Consider the following 26,119-nt stretch of genomic DNA (forward strand, 5'->3'; position numbering starts at 1 on the left):
ACGTAGAGCCCAACCGACGTCCCGACGTAGAGCCCAACAGACGTCCCCACGTAGAGCTCTAAGTAAGCTAAACCCCGACGTAGAGCCCAAGAGACTTCCCGACGTAGAGCCCAACACACGTCCCGACGTAGAGATCAACAGATATCCCGACATAAAGCCCAACAGATGTCCCAACGTAGACCCCAACCGACGATCTGAAGTAGAGCTGAAATTAAGCTAAATTCTGACGTAGAGCCCAACAGACGTCCCGACGTAGAGCGGAAAGTAAGCTAAATCCTGACGTAGATCCCAACAGACGTCCCGACGTACAGCTGAAAGTAAGCTAAATCCTGTCGTAGAGCCTAACAGACGCCCCGACGTAGAGCCCAAAAATGTCCCGACGTAGAGCTGAAAGTAAGCTAAATCCTGACGTAGAGCCCAACAGACGTCCCGACATAGAGGTGAAATTAATCTAAATCCTGACGTAGAGCCCAACAGACGTCCTGACGTAGAGCTGAAAGTAAGTTAAATCCTGAGGTAGAGCCCAACAGAAGTCCCGACGTAGAGCCCAACAGACGTCCCGACGTAGAGCCCAACAGCCGTCCCGACGTTCAGCCCAACAGGCGTCCCGACGTAGAGCCCAACAGACGTCCCGACGTAGAGCCCAACAGACGTCCCCACGTAGAGCTGAAAGTAAGGTAAACCCCGACGTAGAGCCCAACAGACGTCCCGACGTAGAGCCCAACACACATCCCGACGTAGCGCCCAACAGACGTTCCGACGTAGAGCCCAACAGACGTCCCGAATTAGAGCCCAACAGACGTCCCGACATAGAGCTGCAAGTAAGCTAAACCCTGATGTAGATCTCAACAGACGTCCCGACGTAGAGCCCAACAGACGTCCCGACGTAGAGACCAACAGACGTCCCGACGTAGAGCCTAACACACGTCCCGACGTAGAGCCCAACCGAAGTCCCAAAGTAGAGCCCAACGTACGTCCCTACGTAGAGCTGGAAGTAAGCTAAACCCTGATGTACAGCCCAACAGACGTCCCGACGTAGAGCCGAACATACGTCCCGACGTAGAGCCCAACACACGTCCCGACGTAGAGCCCAGCACACGTCCCGACGTAGATCCCAACAGACGTCCCGAATTAGAGCCCAACAGACGTCCCGACGTAGAGCTGAAAGTAAGCAAAACCCTGATGTAGAGCTCAACAGACGTCCCGACGTAGAGCCCAAAAGACGTCCCGACGTAGAGACCAACAGACGTCCCGAATAGAGCCCAACACACGTCCCGACGTAGAGCCCAACACACGTTCAGACGTAGAGCCCGACACACACGTCCCGACGTAGACCCCAACAGACGTCCCTACGTAGACCTGAAAGTAAGCTAAACCCTGATGTAGAGCCCAACAGACGTCCCGACGTAGAGCCCAACAGACGTCCCGACGTAGAGACCAACAGACGTCCCGACGTAGAGCCTAACACACGTCCCGACGTAGAGCCCAACCGAAGTCCCAAAGTAGAGCCCAACGTACGTCCCTACGTAGAGCTGGAAGTAAGCTAAACCCTGATGTAGAGCCCAACAGACATCCCGACGTAGAGCCCAACAGACGTCCCGACGTAGAGCCCAACAGACGTCCCGACGTTGAGCCCAACCGACGTCCCGACATAGAGCTAAAAGTAAGCTAAACCCTGATGTACTGCCCAACAGACGTCCCGACGTAGAGCCCAACAGACGTCCCGACGTAGAGCGGAAAGTAAGCTAAATCCTGACGTAGATCCCAACAGACGTCCCGAAGTACAGCTGAAAGTAAGCTAAATCCTGACGTAGAGCCCAACAGACGCCCCGACGTAGAGCCCAAAAATGTCCCGACGTAGAGCTGAAAGGAAGCTAAATCCTGACGTAGAGCCCAACAGACGTCCCGACGTAGAGCTGAAAGTAAGCTAAACCCCGACGTAGAGCCCAACAGACGTCCTGACGTAGAGCCCAACACACGTCCCGATGTAGAGCCAAACAGACGTCCGTACGTAGAGCTGAAAGTAAGCTAAACCCTGATGTACAGCCCAACAGACGTCCCGACGTAGAGCCGAACATACGTCCCGACGTAGAGCCCAACACACGTCCCGACGTAGAGCCCAGCACACGTCCCGACGTAGATCCCAACAGACGTCCCGAATTAGAGCCCAACAGACGTCCCGACGTAGAGCTGAAAGTAAGCAAAACCCTGATGTAGAGCTCAACAGACGTCCCGACGTAGAGCCCAACAGACGTCCCGACGTAGAGACCAACAGACGTCCCGAATAGAGCCCAACACACGTCCCGACGTAGAGCCCAACACACGTTCAGACGTAGAGCCCGACACACACGTCCCGACGTAGACCCCAACAGACGTCCCTACGTAGACCTGAAAGTAAGCTAAACCCTGATGTAGAGCCCAACAGACATCCCGACGTAGAGCCCAACAGACATCCCGACGTAGAGCCCAACAGACGTCCCGACGTAGAGCCCAACACACGTCCCGACGTAGAGCCAAACAGACGTCCCGACGTAGAGCCCAACCGACGTCCCGACGTAGAGCCCAACAGACGTCCCCACGTAGAGCTCTAAGTAAGCTAAACCCCGACGTAGAGCCCAAGAGACTTCCCGACGTAGAGCCCAACACACGTCCCGACGTAGAGATCAACAGATATCCCGACATAAAGCCCAACAGATGTCCCAACGTAGACCCCAACCGACGATCTGAAGTAGAGCTGAAATTAAGCTAAATTCTGACGTAGAGCCCAACAGACGTCCCGACATAGAGCGGAAAGTAAGCTAAATCCTGACGTAGATCCCAACAGACGTCCCGAGGTAGAGCGGAAAGTAAGCTAAATCCTGACGTAGATCCCAACAGACGTCCCGACGTAGAGCCCAACACACGTCCCGACGTAGAGCCCAACACACGTCCCGATGTAGAGCCCAACACACGTCTCGAAGTAGAGCCCAACACACGTCCCGATGTAGAGCCCAACACACATCCAGACGTAGAACCCAACACACGTCCCGACGTAGAGCTGAAAGTTATCTAACTACAGACGTAGAGCCCAACACACGTCCCGACGTAGAGCCCAACAGACGTCCCGACGTAGAGCTGAAAGTTAGCTAACTACAGATGTAGAGCCCAACACACGTCCCGATGTAGAGCTGAAAGTAAGCTAAACCCTGATGTAGAGCCCAACACACGTCCCGACGTAGAGCCCAACACACGTCCCGACGTAGAGCCCAACACACATCCAGACGCAGAACCCAACACACGTCCCGACGTAGAGCTGAAAGTTATCTAACTACAGACGTAGAGCCCAACACACGTCCCGACGTAGAGCCCAACAGACGTCCCGACGTAGAGCTGAAAGTTAGCTAACTACAGATGTAGAGCCCAACACACGTCCCGATGTAGAGCCCAACACACGTCCCGACGTAGAGCCCAACACCCGTCCCGACGTAGAGCCCAACACACGTCCCGATGTAGAGCTGAAAGTAAGCTAAATCCTGATGTAGAGCCCAACACACGTCCCGACGTAGAGCCCAACACACGTCCCGACGTAGAGCTGAAAGTTATCTAACTACAGACGTAGAGCCCAACACACGTCCCGACGTAGAGCCCAACACACGTCCCGACGTATAAATCAACAGACGTCCTGACGCAGAGCCCAACAGACGTCCCGACGTAGACCCCAACACACGTCCCGACGTAGAGCTGTAAGTTAGCTCACTACAGATGTAGAGCCTAACACACGTCCCGATGTAGAGCCTAACACACGTCCCGACATAGAGCCCAACACACGTCCCGACGTAGAGCTGAAAGTAAGCTAAATCCTGATGTAGAGCCCAACACACGTCCCGACGTAGAGCCCAACACACGTCCCGACGTAGAGCTGAAAGTTAGATAACTACAGATGTAGAGCCCAACACACGTCCCGAAGTAGAGCCCAACACACATCCCGACGTAGAGCCCAACACACGTCCCGACGTAGAGCCCAACACACGTCCCGATGTAGAGCCCAACACACGTCCCGACGTAGAGCCCAACACACGTCCCGATGTAGAGCTGAAAGTTAGCTAACTACAGACGTAAAGCCCAATACACGTCCCGACGTACAGCTGAAAGTAAGCTAAATCCTGATGTAGAGCCCAACACACGTCCCGACGTAGAGCCCAACACACGTCCCGACGTAGAGCCCAACACACGTCCCGACGTAGAGCCCAACAGACATCCAGACGTAGAGCTGAAAGTTATCTAACTACAGACGTAGAGCCCAACACACGTCCCGACGTAGAGCCCAACACACGTCCCGACATAGAGCTGAAATTTAGCTAACTACAGATGTAGAGCCCAACACACGTCCTGATGTAGAGCCCAACACACGTCCCGACGTAGAGCCCAACACCCGTCCCGACGTAGAGCTGAAAGTTAGCTAAATACAGATGTAGAGCCCAACACACGTCCCGATGTAGAGCCCAACACACGTCCCGACGTAGAGCCCAACACCCGTCCCAACGTAGAGCCCAACACACGTCCCGACGTAGAGCTAAAAGTTAGATAACTACAGATGTAGAGCCCAGCACACGTCCCGATGTAGAGCCCAACACACGTGCCGACGTAGAGCCCAACAAACGTCCCGATGTGGAGATGTAAGTTAGATAACTACAGTCGTAGAGCCCAACACACGTCCCGACGTAGAGCCGAACACACGTCGCGACGTAGAGCCCAACACACGTCCCGACGTAGAGCTGAAAGTTAGCTAACTACAGACGTAGAGCCCAACACACGTCCCGACGTAGAGCCCAACACACGTCCCGATGTAGAGCCCAACACACGTCCCGACATAGAGCCCAACACACGTCCCGACGTAGAGATGCAAGTTAGCTAACTACAGACGTAGAGACCAACACACGTCCCGAAGTAGAGCCCAACACATCTCCCGATGTAGAGCCCAACACACGTCCCGATGTAGAGCCCAACACACGTCCCGACGTAGAGCTGAACGTTAGATAACAGTTAGATAACTGACGTAGCGCCCAACACACGTCCCGACGTAGAGCCCAACACACGTCCCGACATAGAGCCCAACAGACGTCCCGACGTAGAGCTGAAAGTTAGATAACTACAGATATAGAGCCCAGCACACGTCCCAATGTAGAGCCCAACATACGTCCCGACGTAGAGCTGAAAGTTAGATAACTACAGACGTAGAGCCCAACACACGTCCCGACGTAGAGCCCAACACACGTCCCGACGTAGAGCCCAACACACGTCCCGATGTAGAGCTGGAAGTAAGCTAAATCCTGATGTAGAGCCCAACACACGTCCCGACGTAGAGCCCAACACACGTCCCGATGTAGAGCCCAACACACGTCCCGATGTAGAGCTGAAAGTTAGTTAACTACAGATGTAGAGCCCAGCACACGTCCCGATGTAGAGCCCAACACACGTGCCGACATAGAGCCCAACACACGTCTCGACGTGGAGCTGTAAGTTAGATAACTACAGTCGTAGAGCCCAACACACGTCCCGACGTAGAGCCCAACACATGTCCCGACGTAGAGCTGAAAGTTAGCTAACTACAGACGTAGAGCCCAACACACGTCCCGACGTAGACCCAACACACGTCCCGATGTAGAGCCCGACACACGTCCCGACATAGAGCCTAACACACGTCCCGACGTGGAGCTGAATGTTAGATAACTACAGACGTAGAGCCCAACACACTTCCCGACGTACAGCCCAACACACGTCCCGACGTACAGACCAACACATGTCCCGACGTAGAACTGAAATTTAGGTAACTACAGACGTAGAGCCCAACACACGTCCCGACGTAGAGCCCAACACACGTCCCGACGTATAAATCAACAGACGTCTCGACGCAGAGCCCAACAGACGTCCCGACGTAGACCCCAACACACGTCCCGACGTAGAGCTGTAAGTTAGCTCACTACAGATGTAGAGCCTAACACACGTCCCGATGTAAAGCCCAACACACGTCCCGACATAGAGCCCAACACACGTCCCGACGTAGAGCTGAAAGTAAGCTAAGTCCTGATGTAGAGTCCAACACACGTCCCGACGTAGAGCCCAACACACATCCCGACGTAGAGCCTAACACACGTCCCGACGTAGAGCCCAACATACGTCCCGATGTAGAGCCCAACACAAGTCCCGATATAGAGCCCAACACACATCCAGACGTAGAACCCAACACACGTCCCGACGTAGAGCTGAAATTTATCTAACTACAGACGTAGAACCCAACACACGTCCCGACGTAGAGCTGAAAATAAGATAAATCCTGATGTAGAGCCCAACACACGTCCCGACGTAGAGCTGAAAGTTAGGTTACTACAGACGTAGAGCCCAGCACACGTCCCGATGTAGAGCCCAACACACGTGCCGACGTAGAGCCCAACACACGTCCCGACGTGGAGCTGTAAGTTAGATAACTACAGTCGTAGAGACCAACACACGTCCCGACGTAGAGCCCAACACACGTCCCGACGTAGAGCCCAACACACGTCCCGACGTAGAGCTGAAAGTTAGCTAACTACAGACGTAGAGCCCAACACACGTCCCGACGTAGAGCCCAACACACGTCCCGATGTAGAGCCCAACACACGCCCCGACATAGAGCCCAACACACGTCCCGACGTAGAGATGAAAGTTAGCTAACTACAGACGTAGAGCCCAACACAAGTCCCGACGTAGAGCCCAACACACGTCCCGATGTAGAGCCCAACAAACGTCCCGACATAGAGCCCAACACACGTCCCGATGTGGAGCTGAATGTTAGATAACTACAGACGTAGAGCCCAACACACTTCCCGATGTACAGCCCAACACACGTCCCGACGTAGAGACCAACACATGTCCCGACGTAGAACTGAAATTTAGGTAACTACAGACGTAGAGCCCAACACACGTCCCGACGTAGAGCCCAACACACGTCCCGACGTATAAACCAACAGACGTCCCGACGCAGAGCCCAACAGACGTCCCGACGTAGAGCCCAACACACGTCCCGACGCAGAGCTGTAAGTTAGCTCACTACAGATGTAGAGCCTAACACACGTCCCGATGGAGAGCCCAACACACGTCCCGACGTAGAGCCCAACACACGTCCCGACATAGAGCTGAAAGTTAGCTAACTACAGACGTAGAGCCCAACACACGTCCCGACGTAGAGCCCAACACACGTCCCGATGTAGAGCCCAACACACGCCCCGACATAGAGCCCAACACACGTCCCGACGTAGAGATGAAAGTTAGCTAACTACAGACGTAGAGCCCAACACAAGTCCCGACGTAGAGCCCAACACACGTCCCGATGTAGAGCCCAACAAACGTCCCGACATAGAGCCCAACACACGTCCCGACGTGGAGCTGAATGTTAGATAACTACAGACGTAGAGCCCAACACACTTCCCGATGTACAGCCCAACACACGTCCCGACGTAGAGACCAACACATGTCCCGACGTAGAACTGAAATTTAGGTAACTACAGACGTAGAGCCCAACACACGTCCCGACGTAGAGCCCAACACACGTCCCGACGTATAAACCAACAGACGTCCCGACGCAGAGCCCAACAGACGTCCCGACGTAGAGCCCAACACACGTCCCGACGCAGAGCTGTAAGTTAGCTCACTACAGATGTAGAGCCTAACACACGTCCCGATGGATTGCCCAACACACGTCCCGACGTAGAGCCCAACACACGTCCCGATGTAGAGCCCAACACACGTCCCGACGTAGAGCTGAAAGTAAGCTAAATCCTGACGTAGAGCCCAACACACGTCCCGACGTAGAGCTGAAAGTAAGCTAAATCCTGATGTAGAGCCCAACACACGTCCCAACGTAGAGCCCAACAGACTTCCCGACGTAGAGCCCAACACACGTCCCGACGTAGAGCTGCAAGTTAGCTAACTACAGATGTAGAGCCCAACACACGTCCCGAAGTAGAGCCCAACACACGTCCCGACGTAGAGCTGAAAGTTAGCTAACTACAGACGTAGAGCCCAACACAAGTCCCGATGTAGAGCCCAACACACGTCCTGACGTAGAGCCCAACACACGTCCCGACGTAGAGCTGAAAGTAAGCTAAATCCTGATGTAGAGCCCAACACACGTCCCAACGTAGAGCCCAACAGACTTCCCGACGTAGAGCCCAACACACGTCCCGACGTAGAGCTGAAAGTTAGCTAACTACAGATGTAGAGCCCAACACACGTCCCGATGTAGAGCCCAACACACGTCCCGACGTAGAGCTGAAAGTTAGCTAACTACAGACGTAGAGCCCAACACAAGTCCCGATGTAGAGCCCAACACACGTCCTGACGTAGAGCCCAACACACGTCCCGACGTAGAGCTGAAAGTAAGCTAACTACAGATGTAGAGCCCAGCACACGTCCCGATGTAGAGCCCAACACACGTCCCGACGTAGAGCCCAACACACGTCCCGACGTAGAGCTGAAAGTTAGATAACTACAGATGTAGAGCCCAACACAGGTCCCGATGTAGAGCCCAACACACGTACCGACGTAGAGCCCAACACACGTCCCGACGTAGAGCCCAACACACGTCCCGACGTAGAGATGAAAGTTAGCTAACTACAGACGTAGAGCCCAACACACGTCCCGACGTAGAGCCCAACACACGTCCCGATGTGGAGCCCAACACACGTCCCGACGTGGAGTTGAATGTTAGATAACTACAGATGTAGAGCCCAACACACTTCCCGACGTACAGCCCAACACACGTCCCGACGTAGAGACCAACACATGTCCCGACGTAGAACTGAAATTTAGGTAACTACAGACGTAGAGCCCAACACACGTCCCGACATAGAGCCCTACACACGTGCCGACGTATAAACCAACAGACGTCCCGACGCAGAGCCCAACAGACGTCCCGACGAAGAGCCCAACACACGTCCCGACGTAGAGCTGTAAGTTAGCTCACTACAGATGTAGAGCCCAACACACGTCCCGATGTAGAGCCCAACACACATCCCGACGTAGAGCGCAACACAAGTCCCGACGTAGAGCTGAAATTAAGCTAAATATTGATGTAGAGCCCAACACACGTCCCGACGTAGAGCCCAACACACATCCCGACTTAGAGCCTAACACACGTCCCGACGTAGAGCTAAAAGTATGCTAAATCCTTATGTAGAGCCCAACACACGTCCCAACGTAGAGCCCAACAGACTTCCCGACGTAGAGCCCAACACACGTCCCGACGTAGAGCTGCAAGTTAGCTAACTACAGATGTAGAGCCCAACACATGTCCCGATGTAGAGCCCAACAGACTTCCCGACGTAGAGCCCAACACACGTCCCGACGTAGTGCCCAACACACGTCCCGACGTAGAGCTGAAAGCTAGCTAACTACAGATGTAGAGCCCAACACACGTCCCGATGTAGAGCCCAACACACGTCCCGATGTAGAGCCCAACACACGTCCCGACGTAGAGCTGAAAGTTAGCTAACTACAGACGTAGAGCCCAACACACGTCCCGATGTAGAGCCCAACACACGTACTGAAGTAGAGCCCAACACACGTCCCGACGTAGAGCCCAACACATGTCCCGATGTAGAGCTGAAAGTCAGCTAACTACAGATGTAGAGCCCAACACACGTCCCGACGTAGAGCCCAACACACGTCCCGACGTAGCGCCCAACACACGTCCTGACGTAGAGCCCAACACACGTCCCGACGTAGAGCTGAAAGTTAGCTAACTACAGATGTAGAGCCCAACACACGTCCCGATGTAGAGCCCAACATACGTCCCGACCTAGAGCCCAACACACGTCCCGACATAGAGCTGAAATTTAGATAACTACAGATGTAGCCCAACACAGGTCCCGATGTAGAGCCCAACACACGTACCGACGTAGAGCCCAACACACGTCCCGACGTAGAGCTGAAAGTTAGCTAACTACAGATGTAGAGCCGAACACACGTCCCGATGTAGAGCCCAAAACACGTCCCGACCTATATCTGAAAGTTACCTAACTACAGACGTAGAGCCCAACACACGTCCCGACGTAGAGCCCAAAACACGTGTCGATGTAGAGCCCAACACACGTCCCGACATAGAGCCCAACACACGTCCCGACGTGGAGCTGAATGTTAGATAACTACAGACGTAGAGCCCAACACATGTCCCGACGTAGAGCCCAACACACGTCCCGACGTAGAGACCAACACATGTCCCGACGTAGAACTGAAATTTAGGTAACTACAGACGTAGAGCCCAACACACGTCCCGACGTAGAGCCCAACACATGTCCCGACGTATAAACCAACAGACGTCCCGACGCAGAGCCCAACAGACGTCCCGACGCAGAGCCCAACAGACGTCCCGACGTAGAGACCAACACACGTCCCGACGTAGAGCTGAAAGTAAGCTAAATCCTGATGTAGAGCCCAGCACACATCCCGACGTAGAGCCCAACACACGTCCCGACGTAGAGCCCAACAGACTTCCCGACGTAGAGCCCAACACACGTCCCGATGTAGAGCTGAAATTTAGATAACTACAGATGTAGAGCCCAACACATGTCCCGATGTAGAGACCAACACACGTCCCGACGTAGAGCCCAACACACGTCCCGACGTAGTGCCCAACACACGTCCCGACGTAGAGCTGAAAGTTAGCTAACTACAGACGTAGAGCCCAACACACGTCCCGACGTAGAGCCCAACACACGTCCTGACGTAGAGCCCAACACACGTCCCGACGTAGAGCCCAACACACGTCCCGATGTAGAGCCCAACACACGTCCCGATGTAGAGCCCAACACACGTCCCGATGTAGAGCCCAACATACGTCCCGACGTAGAGCTGAAAGTTAGCTAACTACAGACGTAGAGCCCAACACACGTCCCGACGTAGAGCCCAACACACGTCCTGACGTAGAGCCCAACACACATCCCGACGTAGAGCCCAACAGACGTCCCGATGTAGAGCTGAAAGTCAGCTAACTACAGATGTAGAGCCCAACTCACGTCCTGACGTAGAGCCCAACACACGTCCCGACGTAGAGCTGAAAGTTAGCTAACTACAGATGTAGAGCCCAGCACACGTCCTGATGTAGAGCCCAACACACGTCCCGACGTAGAGCCCAACACACGTCCCGACGTAGAGCTGAAAGTTAGATAACTACAGATGTAGAGCCCAACACAGGTCCCAATGTAGAGCCCAACACACGTCCCGACGTAGAGCCCAACACACGTCCCGACGTAGAGCTGAAAGTTAGCTAACTACAGATGTAGAGCCCAACACACGTCCCGATGTAGAGCCCAACACACGTCCCGACGTAGAGCCCAACACACGTCCCGACGTGGAGCTGAAAGTTAGATAACTAAAGATGTACAGCCCAACACACGTCCCGATGTAGAGCCCAACACACGTCCCGACGTAGAGTACAACACACGTGTCGACGTAGAGCTGAAAGTAAGCTAAATCCTGATGTAGAGCCCAACACACATCCCGACGTATAGCCCAACACACGTCCCGACGTAGAGCGGAAAAAAAGCTAAATCCTGATGTAGAGCCCAACACACGTCCCGACGTAGAGCCCAACACACGTCCCGACGTAGAGCTGAAAGTAAGCTAAATCCTTATGTAGAGCCCAACACACGTCCCGACGCAGAGCCCAACAGACGTCCCAACGTAGAGCCCAACACACGTCCCGACATAGAGCTGTAAGTTAGCTAACTACAGACGTAGAGCCCAACACACGTCCTGACGTAGAGCCCAACACACGTCCCGACATAGAGCCCAACACACGTCCCGACGTATAGCTGAACGTTAGCTAACTACTGACGTAGAGCCCAACAGACGTCCCGACGTAGAGCCCAACACACGTCCCGACATAGAGCCCAACACACGTCCCGACGTGGAGCTGAAAGTTAGATAACTACAGATGTAGAGCCCAATACACGTCCCAATGTAGAGCCCAACACACGTCGCGACGTAGAGCCCAACATACGTCCCGACGTAGAGCCCAACAGACGTCCCGACGTAGAGCCCAACACACGTCACGACGTAGAGCCCAACACACGTCCCGACGTAGAGCCCAACAGAGTTCCCGACGTAGAGCCCAACACATGTCTCGACGTAGAGCCCAACACACGTCCCGACGTAGAGCCCAACACACGTCCCGATCTAGAGACCAACACACGTCCCGACGTAGAGCCCAACACACGTCCTGACGTAGTGCCCAACACACGTCCCGACATAGAGCTGTAAGTTAGATAACTACAGACTTAGAGCCCAACACACGTGCCGACTTAGAGCCAAACACACGTCCCGACATAGAGCCCAACACACGTCCCGACGTAGAGCTGAACGTTAGCTAACTACTGACGTAGAGGCCAACACACGTCCCGACGTAGAGCCCAACACAAGTCCCGACATAGAGCCCAACACACGTCCCGACGTAGAGCTGAAAGTTAGATAATTACAGATGTAGAGCCCAACACAGGTCCCGACGTAGAGCCCAACATACGTCCCGACGTAGAGCTGAAAGTTAGATAACTACAGACGTAGAGCCCAACACACGTCCCGACGTAGAGGCCAACACTCATCCCGACGCAGAGCCCAACACACGTCCCGACGTAGAGCCCAACACACGTCCCGACGTAGAGCCCAACACACGTCCCGACATAGAGCCCAACACACGTCCCGACGTAGAGCTGAAAGTTAGCTAACTACAGATGTAGAGCCCAACACACGTCCTGATGTAGAGCCCAACACACGTCCCGACGTAGAGCTGCAAGTTACATAACTACAGATGTAGAGCCCAGCACACGTCCCGATGTAGAGCCCAACACACGTGCCGACGTAAAGCCCAACACACGTCCCGACGTGGAGCTGTAAGTTAGATAACTACAGTCGTAGAGCCCAACACACGTCCCGACGTAGAGCCCAACACACGTCCCGACGTAGAGCCCAACGCACGTCCCGACGTAGAGCCCAACACACGTCCCGACGTAGAGCTGAAAGTTAGCTAACTACAGACGTAGAGCACAACACACGTCCCGACGTAGAGCCCAACACACGTCCCGATGTAGAGCCCAACACACGTCCCGACATAGAGCCCAACACACGTCCCGAGGTGGAGCTGAATGTTAGATAACTACAGACGTAGAGCCCAACACACTTCCCGACGTACAGCCCAACACAGGTCCCGACGTAGAGACCAACACATGTCCCGACGTAGAAATGAAATTTAGGTAACTATAGACGTAGAGCCCAACACACGTCCCGACGCAGAGCCCAACAGACGTCCCGACGTATAAACCAACAGACGTCCCGACGCAGAGCCAAACAGACGTCCCGACGTAGAGCCCAACACACGTCCCGACGTAGAGCTTAAAGAAAGCTAAGTCCTGATGTAGAGCCCAGCACACACCCCGACGTAGAGCCGTACACACGTCCCGACGTAGAGCGGAACGTAAGCTAAATCCTGAGGTAGAGCCCAACACACGTCCCGACGTAAAGACCAACACACGTCCCGACGTAGAGCTAAAAGTAAGCTAAATCTTATGTAGAGCCCAACACAAGTCCCAACGTAGAGCCCAACAGACTTCCCGACGTAGAGCCCAACACACGTCCCGACGTAGAGCCCAACACACGTCCCGACGTAGTGCCCAACACATGTCCCGACGTAGAGCTGAAAGCAAGCTAACTACAGATGTAGAGCCCAACACACGTCCCGATGTAGAGCCCAACACACGTCCCGACGTAGAGCCCAACACCCGTCCCGACGTAGAGCCCAACACACATCCCGACCTAGAGCCCAACACACGTCCCGATGTGGAGCTGTAAGTTAGATAACTACAGTCGTAGAGCCCAACACACGTCCCGACGTAGAGCCCAACACACGTCCCGACGTAGAGCCCAACACACGTCCCGACGTAGAGCTGAAAGTTAGCTAACTACAGACGTAGAGCCCAACACACGTCCCGACGTAGAGCCCAACACACGTCCCGATGAAGAGCCCAACACACGTCCCGACATAGAGCCCAACACACGTCCCGACGTAAAGCCCAACACACGTCCCGATGTAGAGCCCAACACACGTCCCGACGTAGACCCCAACATACGTCCCGACGTAGAGCCCAACACACGTTCCGACGTAGAGCCCAACACACGTCCCGATGTAGAGCTGAAAATTAGCTAACTACAGACGTAGAGCCCAATACACGTCCCGACGTAGAGCTGAAAGTAAGCTAAATCCTGATGTAGAGCCCAACACACGTCCCGACGTAGAGCCCAACACACGTCCCGACGTAGAGCCCAACACACATCCAGACGTAGAACCCAACACACGTCCCGACGTAGAGCTGAAAGTTATCTAACTACAGACGTAGAACCCAACAGACGTCCCGACGTAGAGCCCAACACACGTCCCGACGTAGAGCTGGAAGTTAGCTAACTACAGATGTAGAGCCCAACACAGGTCCCGATGTAGAGCCCAGCACACGTCCCGACGTAGAGCCCAACACACGTCCCGACGTAGAGCTGAAAGTTAGATAACTACAGATGTAGAGCCCAACACAGGTCCCGATGTAGAGCCCAACACACGTCCCGACGTACAGCCCAACACACGTCCCGACGTAGAGAAGAAAGTTAGCTAACTACAGACGTAGAGCCCAACACACGTGCCGACGTAGAGCCCAACACACGTCCCGACGTAGAGCCCAACACACGTCCCGACGTAGAGCTCAACACACGTCCCGACGTAGAGCTGAAAGTTAGCTAACTACAGACGTAGAGCCGAACACACGTCCCGACGTAGAGCCCAACACACGTCCCGATGTAGAGCCCAACACACGTCCCGACATAGAGCCCAACACACGTCCCGACGTAGAGATGAAAGTTAGCTAACTACAGACGTAGAGCCCAACACACGTCCCGACGTAGAGCCCAACACACGTCCCGATGTAGAGCCCAACACACGTCCCGACATAGAGCCCAACACACGTCCTGACGTGGAGCTGAATGTTAGATAACTACAGACGTAGAGCCCAACACACTTCCCGACGTACAGTCCAACACACGTCCCGACGTAGAGAGCAACACATGTCCCGACGTAGAGCTGTAAGTTAGCTCACTACAGATGTAGAGCCTAACACACGTCCCGATGTAGAGCCCAACACACGTCCCGACATAGAGCCCAACACACGTCCCGACGGAGAGCTGAAAGTAAGCTAAATTCTGATGTAGAGCCCAACAGACGTCCCGACGTAGAGCCCAACACACATCCCGACGTAGAGCCTAACACACGTCCCGACGTAGAGCTGAAAGTAAGCTAAATCCTGATGTAGAGCCCAGCACACATCCCGACGTAGAGCCCAACATACGTCCCGACGTAGAGCTGTAAGTTAGCTCACTACAGATGTAGAGCCCAACACACGTCCCGATGTAGAGCCCAACACACGTCCCGACGTAGAGCCCAACACACGTCCCGATGTAGAGCTGAAAGTAAGCTAAATCCTGATGTAGAGCCCAACACACGTCCCGACGTAGAGCCCAACACACGTCCCGATGTAGAGCCCAACACACGTCCCGACGTAGAGCTGAAAGTTAGTTAACTACGGATGTAGAGCCCAGCACACGTCCCGATGTAGAGCCCAACACACGTCCCGACGTAGAGCCCAACACACGTCCCGACGTAGAGCCCAACACACGTCCCGACGTGGAGCTGTAAGTTAGATAACTACAGTCGTAGAGACCAACACACGTCCCGACGTAGAGCCCAACACACGTCCCGACGTAGAGCCCAACACACGTCCCGACGTAGAGCTGAAAGTTAGCTAACTACAGACGTAGAGCCCAACACACGTCCCGACGTAGAGCCCAACACACATCCCGATGTAGAGCCCAACACACGCCCCGACATAGAGCCCAACACACGTCCCGACGTAGAGATGAAAGTAAGCTAAATCCTGATGTAGAGCCCAGCAGACATCCCGACGTAGAGTCCAACACACGTCCCGACGTAGAGCTAAAAGTAAGCTAAATCCTTATGTAGAGCCCAACACACGTCCCAATGTAGAGCCCAACAGACTTCCCGACGTAGAGCCCAACACACGTCCCGACGTAGAGCTGCAAGTTAGCTAACTACAGATGTAGAGCCCAACACATGTCCCGATGTAGAGCCCAACACATTCCTGACGTAGAGCCCAACACACTTCCCGACGTAGTGCCCAACACACGTCCCGATGTAGAGCTGAAAGCTACCTAACTACAGATGTAGAGCCCAACACACGTCCCGATGTAGAGCTCAACACACGTCCCGATGTAGAGCCGAACACACGTCCCGACGTAGAGCTGAAAGTTAGCTAACTACAGACGTAGAGCCCAACACACGTCCCGATGTAGAGTCCAACACACGTCCCGACGTAGAGCTAAAAGTAAGCTAAATCCTTATGTAGAGCCCAACACACGTCCCAACGTAGAGCCCAACAGAGTTCCCGACGTAGAGCCCAACACATGTCTCGACGTAGAGCCCAACACACGTCCCGACGTAGAGCCCAACACACGTCCCGATCTAGAGACCAACACACGTCCCGACGTAGAGCCCAACACACGTCCTGACGTAGTGCCCAACACACGTCCCGACATAGAGCTGTAAGTTAGATAACTACAGACTTAGAGCCCAACACACGTGCCGACGTAGAGCCAAACACACGTCCCGACATAGAGCCCAACACACGTCCCGACGTAGAGCTGAACGTTAGCTAACTACTGACGTAGAGGCCAACACACGTCCCGACGTAGAGCCCAACACAAGTCCCGACATAGAGCCCAACACACGTCCCGACGTAGAGCTGAAAGTTAGATAATTACAGATGTAGAGCCCAACACAGGTCCCGACGTAGAGCCCAACATACGTCCCGACGTAGAGCTGAAAGTTAGATAACTACAGACGTAGAGCCCAACACACGTCCCGACGTAGAGCCCAACACTCATCCCGACGCAGAGCCCAACACACGTCCCGACGTAGAGCCCAACACACGTCCCGACGTAGAGCCCAACACACGTCCCGACATAGAGCCCAACACACGTCCCGACGTAGAGCTGAAAGTTAGCTAACTACAGATGTAGAGCCCAACACACGTCCTGATGTAGAGCCCAACACACGTCCCGACGTAGAGCTGCAAGTTACATAACTACAGATGTAGAGCCCAGCACACGTCCCGATGTAGAGCCCAACACACGTGCCGACGTAAAGCCCAACACACGTCCCGACGTGGAGCTGTAAGTTAGATAACTACAGTCGTAGAGCCCAACACACGTCCCGACGTAGAGCCCAACGCACCTCCCGACGTAGAGCCCAACACACGTCCCGACGTAGAGCTGAAAGTTAGCTAACTACAGACGTAGAGCACAACACACGTCCCAACGTAGAGCCCAACACACGTCCCGATGTAGAGCCCAACACACGTCCCGACATAGAGCCCAACACACGTCCCGAGGTGGAGCTGAATGTTAGATAACTACAGACGTAGAGCCCAACACACTTCCCGACGTACAGGCCAACACATGTACCGACGTAGAGACCAACACACGTCCCGACGTAGAAATGAAATTTAGGTAACTATAGACGTAGAGCCCAACACACGTCCCGACGCAGAGCCCAACAGACGTCCCGACGTATAAACCAACAGACGTCCCGACGCAGAGCCAAACAGACGTCCCGACGTAGAGCCCAACACACGTCCCGACGTAGAGCTTAAAGAAAGCTAAGTCCTGATGTAGAGCCCAGCACACACCCCGACGTAGAGCCGTACACACGTCCCGACGTAGAGCGGAACGTAAGCTAAATCCTGAGGTAGAGCCCAACACACGTCACGACGTAAAGCCCAACACACGTCCCGACGTAGAGCTAAAAGTAAGCTAAATCCTTATGTAGAGCCCAACACAAGTCCCAACGTAGAGCCCAACAGACTTCCCGACGTAGAGCCGAACACACGTCCCGACGTAGAGCCCAACACACGTCCCGACGTAGTGCCCAACACATGTCCCGACGTAGAGCTGAAAGCAAGCTAACTACAGATGTAGAGCCCAACACACGTCCCGATGTAGAGCCCAACACACGTCCCGACGTAGAGCCCAACACCCGTCCCGACGTAGAGCCCAACACACATCCCGACCTAGAGCCCAACACACGTCCCGATGTGGAGCTGTAAGTTAGATAACTACAGTCGTAGAGCCCAACACACGTCCCGACGTAGAGCCCAACACACGTCCCGACGTAGAGCTGAAAGTTAGCTAACTACAGACGTAGAGCCCAACACACGTCCCGACGTAGAGCCCAACACACGTCCCGATGAAGAGCCCAACACACGTCCCGACATAGAGCCCAACACACGTCCCGACGTAAAGCCCAACACACGTCCCGATGTAGAGCCCAACACACGTCCCGACGTAGACCCCAACATACGTCCCGACGTAGAGCCCAACACACGTTCCGACGTAGAGCCCAACACACGTCCCGATGTAGAGCTGAAAGTTAGCTAACTACAGACGTAGAGCCCAATACACGTCCCGACGTAGACCTGAAAGTAAGCTAAATCCTGATGTAGAGCCCAACACACGTCCCGACGTAGAGCCCAACACACATCCAGACGTAGAACCCAACACACGTCCCGACGTAGAGCTGAAAGTTATCTAACTACAGACGTAGAACCCAACAGACGTCCCGACGTAGAGCCCAACACACGTCCCGACGTAGAGCTGGAAGTTAGCTAACTACAGATGTAGAGCCCAACACAGGTCCCGATGTAGAGCCCAGCACACGTCCCGACGTAGAGCCCAACACACGTCCCGACGTAGAGCTGAAAGTTAGATAACTACAGATGTAGAGCCCAACACAGGTCCCGATGTAGAGCCCAACACACGTCCCGACGTAGAGCCCAACACACGTCCCGACGTAGAGAAGAAAGTTAGCTAACTACAGACGTAGAGCCCAACACACGTGCCGACGTAGAGCCCAACACACGTCCCGACGTAGAGCCCAACACACGTCCCGACGTAGAGCTCAACACACGTCCCGACGTAGAGCTGAAAGTTAGCTAACTACAGACGTAGAGCCGAACACACGTCCCGACGTAGAGCCCAACACACGTCCCGATGTAGAGCCCAACACACGTCCCGACATAGAGCCCAACACACGTCCCGACGTAGAGATGAAAGTTAGCTAACTACAGACGTAGAGCCCAACACACGTCCCGACGTAGAGCCCAACACACGTCCCGATGTAGAGCCCAACACACGTCCCGACATAGAGCCCAACACACGTCCCGACGTGGAGCTGAATGTTAGATAACTACAGACGTAGAGCCCAACACACTTCCCGACGTACAGTCCAACACACGTCCCGACGTAGAGAGCAACACATGTCCCGACGTAGAGCTGTAAGTTAGCTCACTACAGATGTAGAGCCTAACACACGTCCCGATGTAGAGCCCAACACACGTCCCGACATAGAGCCCAACACACGTCCCGACGGAGAGCTGAAAGTAAGCTAAATTCTGATGTAGAGCCCAACAGACGTCCCGACGTAGAGCCCAACACACATTCCGACGTAGAGCCTAACACACGTCCCGACGTAGAGCTGAAAGTAAGCTAAATCCTGATGTAGAGCCCAGCACACATCCCGACGTAGAGCCCAACATACGTCCCGACGTAGAGCTGTAAGTTAGCTCACTACAGATGTAGAGCCCAACACACGTCCCGATGTAGAGCCCAACACACGTCCCGACGTAGAGCCCAACACACGTCCCGATGTAGAGCTGAAAGTAAGCTAAATCCTGATGTAGAGCCCAACACACGTCCCGACGTAGAGCCCAACACACGTCCCGATGTAGAGCCCAACACACGTCCCGACGTAGAGCTGAAAGTTAGTTAACTACGGATGTAGAGCCCAGCACACGTCCCGATGTAGAGCCCAACACACGTCCCGACATAGAGCCCAACACACGTCCCGACGTGGAGCTGTAAGTTAGATAACTACAGTCGTAGAGACCAACACACGTCCCGACGTAGAGCCCAACACACGTCCCGACGTAGAGCCCAACACACGTCCCGACGTAGAGCTGAAAGTTAGCTAACTACAGACGTAGAGCCCAACACACGTCCCGACGTAGAGCCCAACACACGTCCCGATGTAGAGCCCAACACACGCCCCGACATAGAGCCCAACACACGTCCCGACGTAGAGATGAAAGTTAGCTAACTACAGACGTAGAGCCCAACACACGTCCCGACGTAGAGCCCAACACACGTCCCGATGTAGAGCCCAACAAACGTCCCGACATAGGGCCCAACACACGTCCCGACGTGGAGCTGAATGTTAGATAACTACAGACGTAGAGCCCAACACACTTCCCGATGTACAGCCCAACACACGTCCCGACGTAGAGACCAACACATGTCCCGACGTAGAACTGAAATTTAGGTAACTACAGACGTAGAGTCCAACACACGTCCCGACGTAGAGCCCAACACACGTCCCGACGTATAAACCAACAGACGTCCCGACGCAGAGCCCAACAGACGTCCCGAAGTAGACCCCAACACACGTCCCGACGCAGAGCTGTAAGTTAGCTCACTACAGATGTAGAGCCTAACACACGTCCCGATGGAGAGCCCAACACACGTCCCGACGTAGAGCCCAACACACGTCCCGATGTAGAGCCCAACACACGTCCCGACGTAGAGCTGAATGTAAGCTAAATCCTGACGTAGAGCCCAACACACGTCCCGACGTAGAGCTGAAAGTAAGCTAAATCCTGATGTAGAGCCCAACACACGTCCCAACGTAGAGCCCAACAGACTTCCCGACGTAGAGCCCAACACACGTCCCGACGTAGAGCTGCAAGTTAGCTAACTACAGATGTAGAGCCCAACACACGTCCCGATGTAGAGCCCAACAAACGTCCCGACGTAGAGCTGAAAGTTAGCTAACTACAGACGTAGAGCCCAACACAAGTCCCGATGTAGAGCCCAACACACGTCCTGACGTAGAGCCCAACACACGTCCCGACGTAGAGCCCAACATACTTCACGACGTAGAGCCCAACACACGTCCCGACGTAGAGCCCAACACACGTCCCGATGTAGAGCTGAAAGTAAGCTAAATCCTGATGTAGAGCCCAGCAGACATCCCGACGTAGAGTCCAACACACGTCCCGACGTAGAGCTAAAAGTAAGCTAAATCCTTATGTAGAGCCCAACACACGTCCCAACGTAGAGCCCAACAGACTTCCCGACGTAGAGCCCAACACACGTCCCGACGTAGAGCTGCAAGTTAGCTAACTACAGATGTAGAGCCCAACACATGTCCCGATGTAGAGCCCAACACATTCCTGACGTAGAGCCCAACACACGTCCCGACGTAGTGCCCAACACACGTCCCTATGTAGAGCTGAAAGCTACCTAACTACAGATGTAGAGCCCAACACACGTCCCGATGTAGAGCTCAACACACGTCCCGATGTAGAGCCGAACACACGTCCCGACGTAGAGCTGAAAGTTAGCTAACTACAGACGTAGAGCCCAACACACGTCCCGATGTAGAGTCCAACACACGTCCCGACGTAGAGCTAAAAGTAAGCTAAATCCTTATGTAGAGCCCAACACACGTCCCAACGTAGAGCCCAACAGACTTCCCGACGTAGAGCCCAACACACGTCCCGACGTAGAGCCCAACACACGTCCCGATCTAGAGACCAACACACGTCCCGACATAGAGCTGTAAGTTAGATAACTACAGACGTAGAGCCCAACACACGTGCCGACGTAGAGCCAAGCACACGTCCCGACATAGAGCCCAACACACGTCCCGACGTAGAGCTGAACGTTAGCTAACTACTGACGTAGAGGCCAACACACGTCCCGACGTAGAGCCCAACACAAGTCCCGACATAGAGCCCAACACACGTCCCGACGTAGAGCTGAAAGTTAGATAATTACAGATGTAGAGCCCAACACAGGTCCCGACGTAGAGCCCAACATACGTCCCGACGTAGAGCTGAAAGTTAGATAACTACAGACGTAGAGCCCAACACACATCCCGACGCAGAGCCCAACACACGTCCCGACGTAGACCCCAACACACGTCCCGACGTAGAGCCCAACACACGTCCCGACATAGAGCCCAACACACGTCCCGACGTAGAGCTGCAAGTTAGCTAACTACAGATGTAGAGCCCAACACACATCCTGATGTAGAGCCCAACACACGTCCCGACGTAGAGCTGCAAGTTAGATAACTACAGATGTAGAGCCCAGCACACGTCCCGATGTAGAGCCCAACACACGTGCCGACGTAGAGCCCAACACACGTCCCGACGTGGAGCTGTAAGTTAGATAACTACAGTCGTAGAGCCCAACACACGTCCCGACGTAGAGCCCAACGCACGTCCCGACGTAGAGCCCAACACACGTCCTGACGTAGAGCTGAAAGTTAGCTAACTACAGACGTAGAGCACAACACACGTCCCGACGTAGAGCCCAACACACGTCCCGATGTAGAGCCCAACACACGTCCCGACATAGAGCCCAACACACGTCCCGAGGTGGAGCTGAATGTTAGATAACTACAGACGTAGAGCCCAACACACTTCCCGACGTACAGCCCAACACAGGTCCCGACGTAGAGACCAACACATGTCCCGACGTAGAAATGAAATTTAGGTAACTATAGACGTAGAGCCCAACACACGTCCCGACGCAGAGCCCAACAGACGTCCCGACGTATAAACCAACAGACGTCCCGACGCAGAGCCCAACAGACGTCCCGACGTAGAGCCCAACACACGTCCCGACGTAGAGCTTAAAGAAAGCTAAGTCCTGATGTAGAGCCCAGCACACACCCCGACGTAGAGCCGTACACACGTCCCGACGTAGAGCGGAAAGTAAGCTAAATCCTGAGGTAGAGCCCAACACACGTCCCGACGTAAAGCCCAACACACGTCCCGACGTAGAGCTAAAAGTAAGCTAAATCCTTATGTAGAGCCCAACACAAGTCCCAACGTAGAGCCCAACAGACTTCCCGACGTAGAGCCCAACACACGTCCCGACGTAGAGCCCAACACACGTCCCGACGTAGTGCCCAACACACGTCCCGACGGAGAGCTGAAAGCTAGCTAACTACAGATGTAGAGCCCAACACATGTCCCGATGTAGAGCCCAACACACGTCCCGATGTAGACCCCAACACACGTCCCGACGTAGAGCTGAAAGTTAGCTAACTACAGACGTAGAGCCCAACACACGTCCCGACGTAGAGCCCAACACACGTCCCGATGTAGAGCTGAAAGTCAGCTAACTACAGATGTAGAGCCCAACACACGTCCCGACGTAGAGCCCAACACATGTCCCGACGTAGAGCCCAACACACATCCCGACGTAGGGCCCAACACACGTCCCGATGTAGAGCTGAAAGTCAGCTAACTACAGATGTAGAGCCCAACACACGTCCCGACGTAGAGCCCAACACATGTCCCGACGTAGAGCCCAACACACGTCCCGACGTAGAGCCCAACACACGTCCCGACGTAGAGCTGAAAGTTAGCTAACTACAGATGTAGAGCCCAGCACACGTCCCGATATAGAGCTCAACACACGTCCCGACGCAGAGCCCAACACACGTCCCGACGTAGAGCTGAAAGTTAGATAACTACAGATGTAGAGCCCAACACAGGTCCCGATGTAGAGCCCAACACACGTCCCGACGTAGAGCCCAACACACGTCCCGACGTAGAGCCCAACACACGTCCCGACGTAGAGCTGAAAGTTAGTTAACTACAGATGTAGAGCCCAACAGACGTCCCGATGTAGAGCCCAACACACGTCCCGACGTAGAGTTGAAAGTTAGCTACCTACAGACGTAGAGCCCAACACACGTCCCGACGTAGAGCCCAACACACGTCCCGATGTAGAGCCCAACACACGTCCCGACATAGAGCCCAACACACGTCCCGACGTGGAACTGAATGTTAGATAACTACAGACGTAGAGCACAACACACTTCCCGACATACAGCCCAACACACGTCCCGACGTAGAGACCAACACATGTTCCGACGTAGAACTGAAATTTAGGTAACTACAGACGTAGAGCCCAACACACGTCCCGACGTAGAGCCCAACACACGTCCCGACATATAAACCAACAGACGTCCTGACGCAGAGCCCAACACACGTCCCGACGTAGAGCCCAACACACGTCCCGACGTAGAGCTGAAAGTTAGCTCACTACAGATGTAGAGCCCAACACACGTCCCGATGTAGAGCCCAACAGACTTCCCGACGTAGAGCCCAACACACGTCCCGACGTAGAGCTGAAAGTAAGCTAAATCCTGATGTAGAGCCCAACACACGTCCCGACGTAGAGCCCAACACACATCCCGACATAGAGCCTAACACACGTCCCGACGTAGAGCTGCAAGTTAGCTAACTACAGACGTAGAGCGCAACACACGTCCCGACGTAGAGCCCAATACACGTCCCGACGTAGAGCCCAACACACGTCCCGATGTAGAGCGGAAAGTAAGCTAAATCCTGATGTAGAGCCCAACACACGTCCCGACGTAGAGCCCAACACACGTCCCGACGTAGTGCCCAACACACGTCCCGACGTAGAGCTGAAAGTTAGCTAACTACAGATGTAGAGCCCAGCACACGTCCCGATGTAGAGCCCAACACACGTCCCGACGTAGAGCCCAACACACGTCCCGACGTAGAGCTGAAATTTAGATAACTACAGATGTAGAGCCCAACACAGGTCCCGATGTAGAGCCCAACACACGTCCCGACATAAAGCCCAACACACGTCCCGACGTGGAGCTGAATGTTAGATAACTACAGACGTAGAGCCCAACACACTTCCCGACGTACAGCCCAACACAAGTCCCGACGTAGAGACCAACACATGTCCCGACGTAGAACTGAAATTTAGGTAACTACAGACGTGGAGCCCAACACACGTCCCGACGTAGAGCTGTAAGTTAGCTCACTACAGATGTAGAGCCCAACACACGTCCCGATGTAGAGCCCAACACACGTCCCGACGTAGAGCCCAACACACGTCCCGACGTAGAGGTGAAAGTAAGCTAAATCCTGATGTAGAGCCCAACACACATCCCGACGTAGAGCCCAACACACATCCCGACGTAGAGCCCAACACACGTCCCGACGTAGAGCGGAAAGTAAGCTAAATCCTGATGTAGAGCCCAACACACGTCCCGACGTAGAGCCCAACACACGTCCCGACGTAGTGCCCAACACACGTCCCGACGTAGAGCTGAAAGTTAGCTAACTACAGATGTAGAGCCCAGCACACGTCCCGATGTAGAGCCCAACACATGTCCCGACGTAGAGCCCAACAGACTTCCCGACGTAGAGCCCAACACACGTCCCGACGTAGAGCTGCAAGTTAGCTCACTACAGACGTAGAGCGCAACACACGTCCCGACGTAGAGCCCAACACACGTCCCGACGTGGAGCTGAATATTAGATAACTACAGACGTAGAGCCCAACACACTTCCCGACGTACAGCCCAACACAAGTCCCGACGTAGAGACCAACACATGTCCCGACGTAGAACTGAAATTTAGGTAACTACAGACGTGGAGCCCAACACACGTCCCGACGTAGAGCTGTAAGTTAGCTCACTACAGATGTAGAGCCTAACACACGTCCCGATGTAGAGCCCAACATACGTCCCGACGTAGAGCCCAACACACGTCCCGACGTAGAGCTGAAAGTAAGCTAAATCCTGATGTAGAGCCCAACACACGTCCCGACGTAGAGCCCAACACACATCCCGACGTAGAGCCCAACACACGTCCCGAGGTAGAGCGGAAAGTAAGCTAAATCCTGATGTAGAGCCCAACACACGTCCCGACGTAGAGCCGAACACACGTCCCGACGTAGAGCTAAAAGTAAGCTAAATCCTTATGTAGACCCCAACACATGTCCCGATGTAGAGCCCAACAGACTTCCCGACGTAGAGCCCAACACATGTCCCGACGTAGAGCCCAACACACGTCCCGATGTAGAGCCCAACACACGT

This window comes from Leptosomus discolor, chromosome 16 (genome assembly GCF_034619465.1).
Source record: "Leptosomus discolor isolate bLepDis1 chromosome 16, bLepDis1.hap2, whole genome shotgun sequence".
In the NCBI taxonomy this organism is placed as follows: domain Eukaryota; kingdom Metazoa; phylum Chordata; class Aves; order Leptosomiformes; family Leptosomidae; genus Leptosomus; species Leptosomus discolor.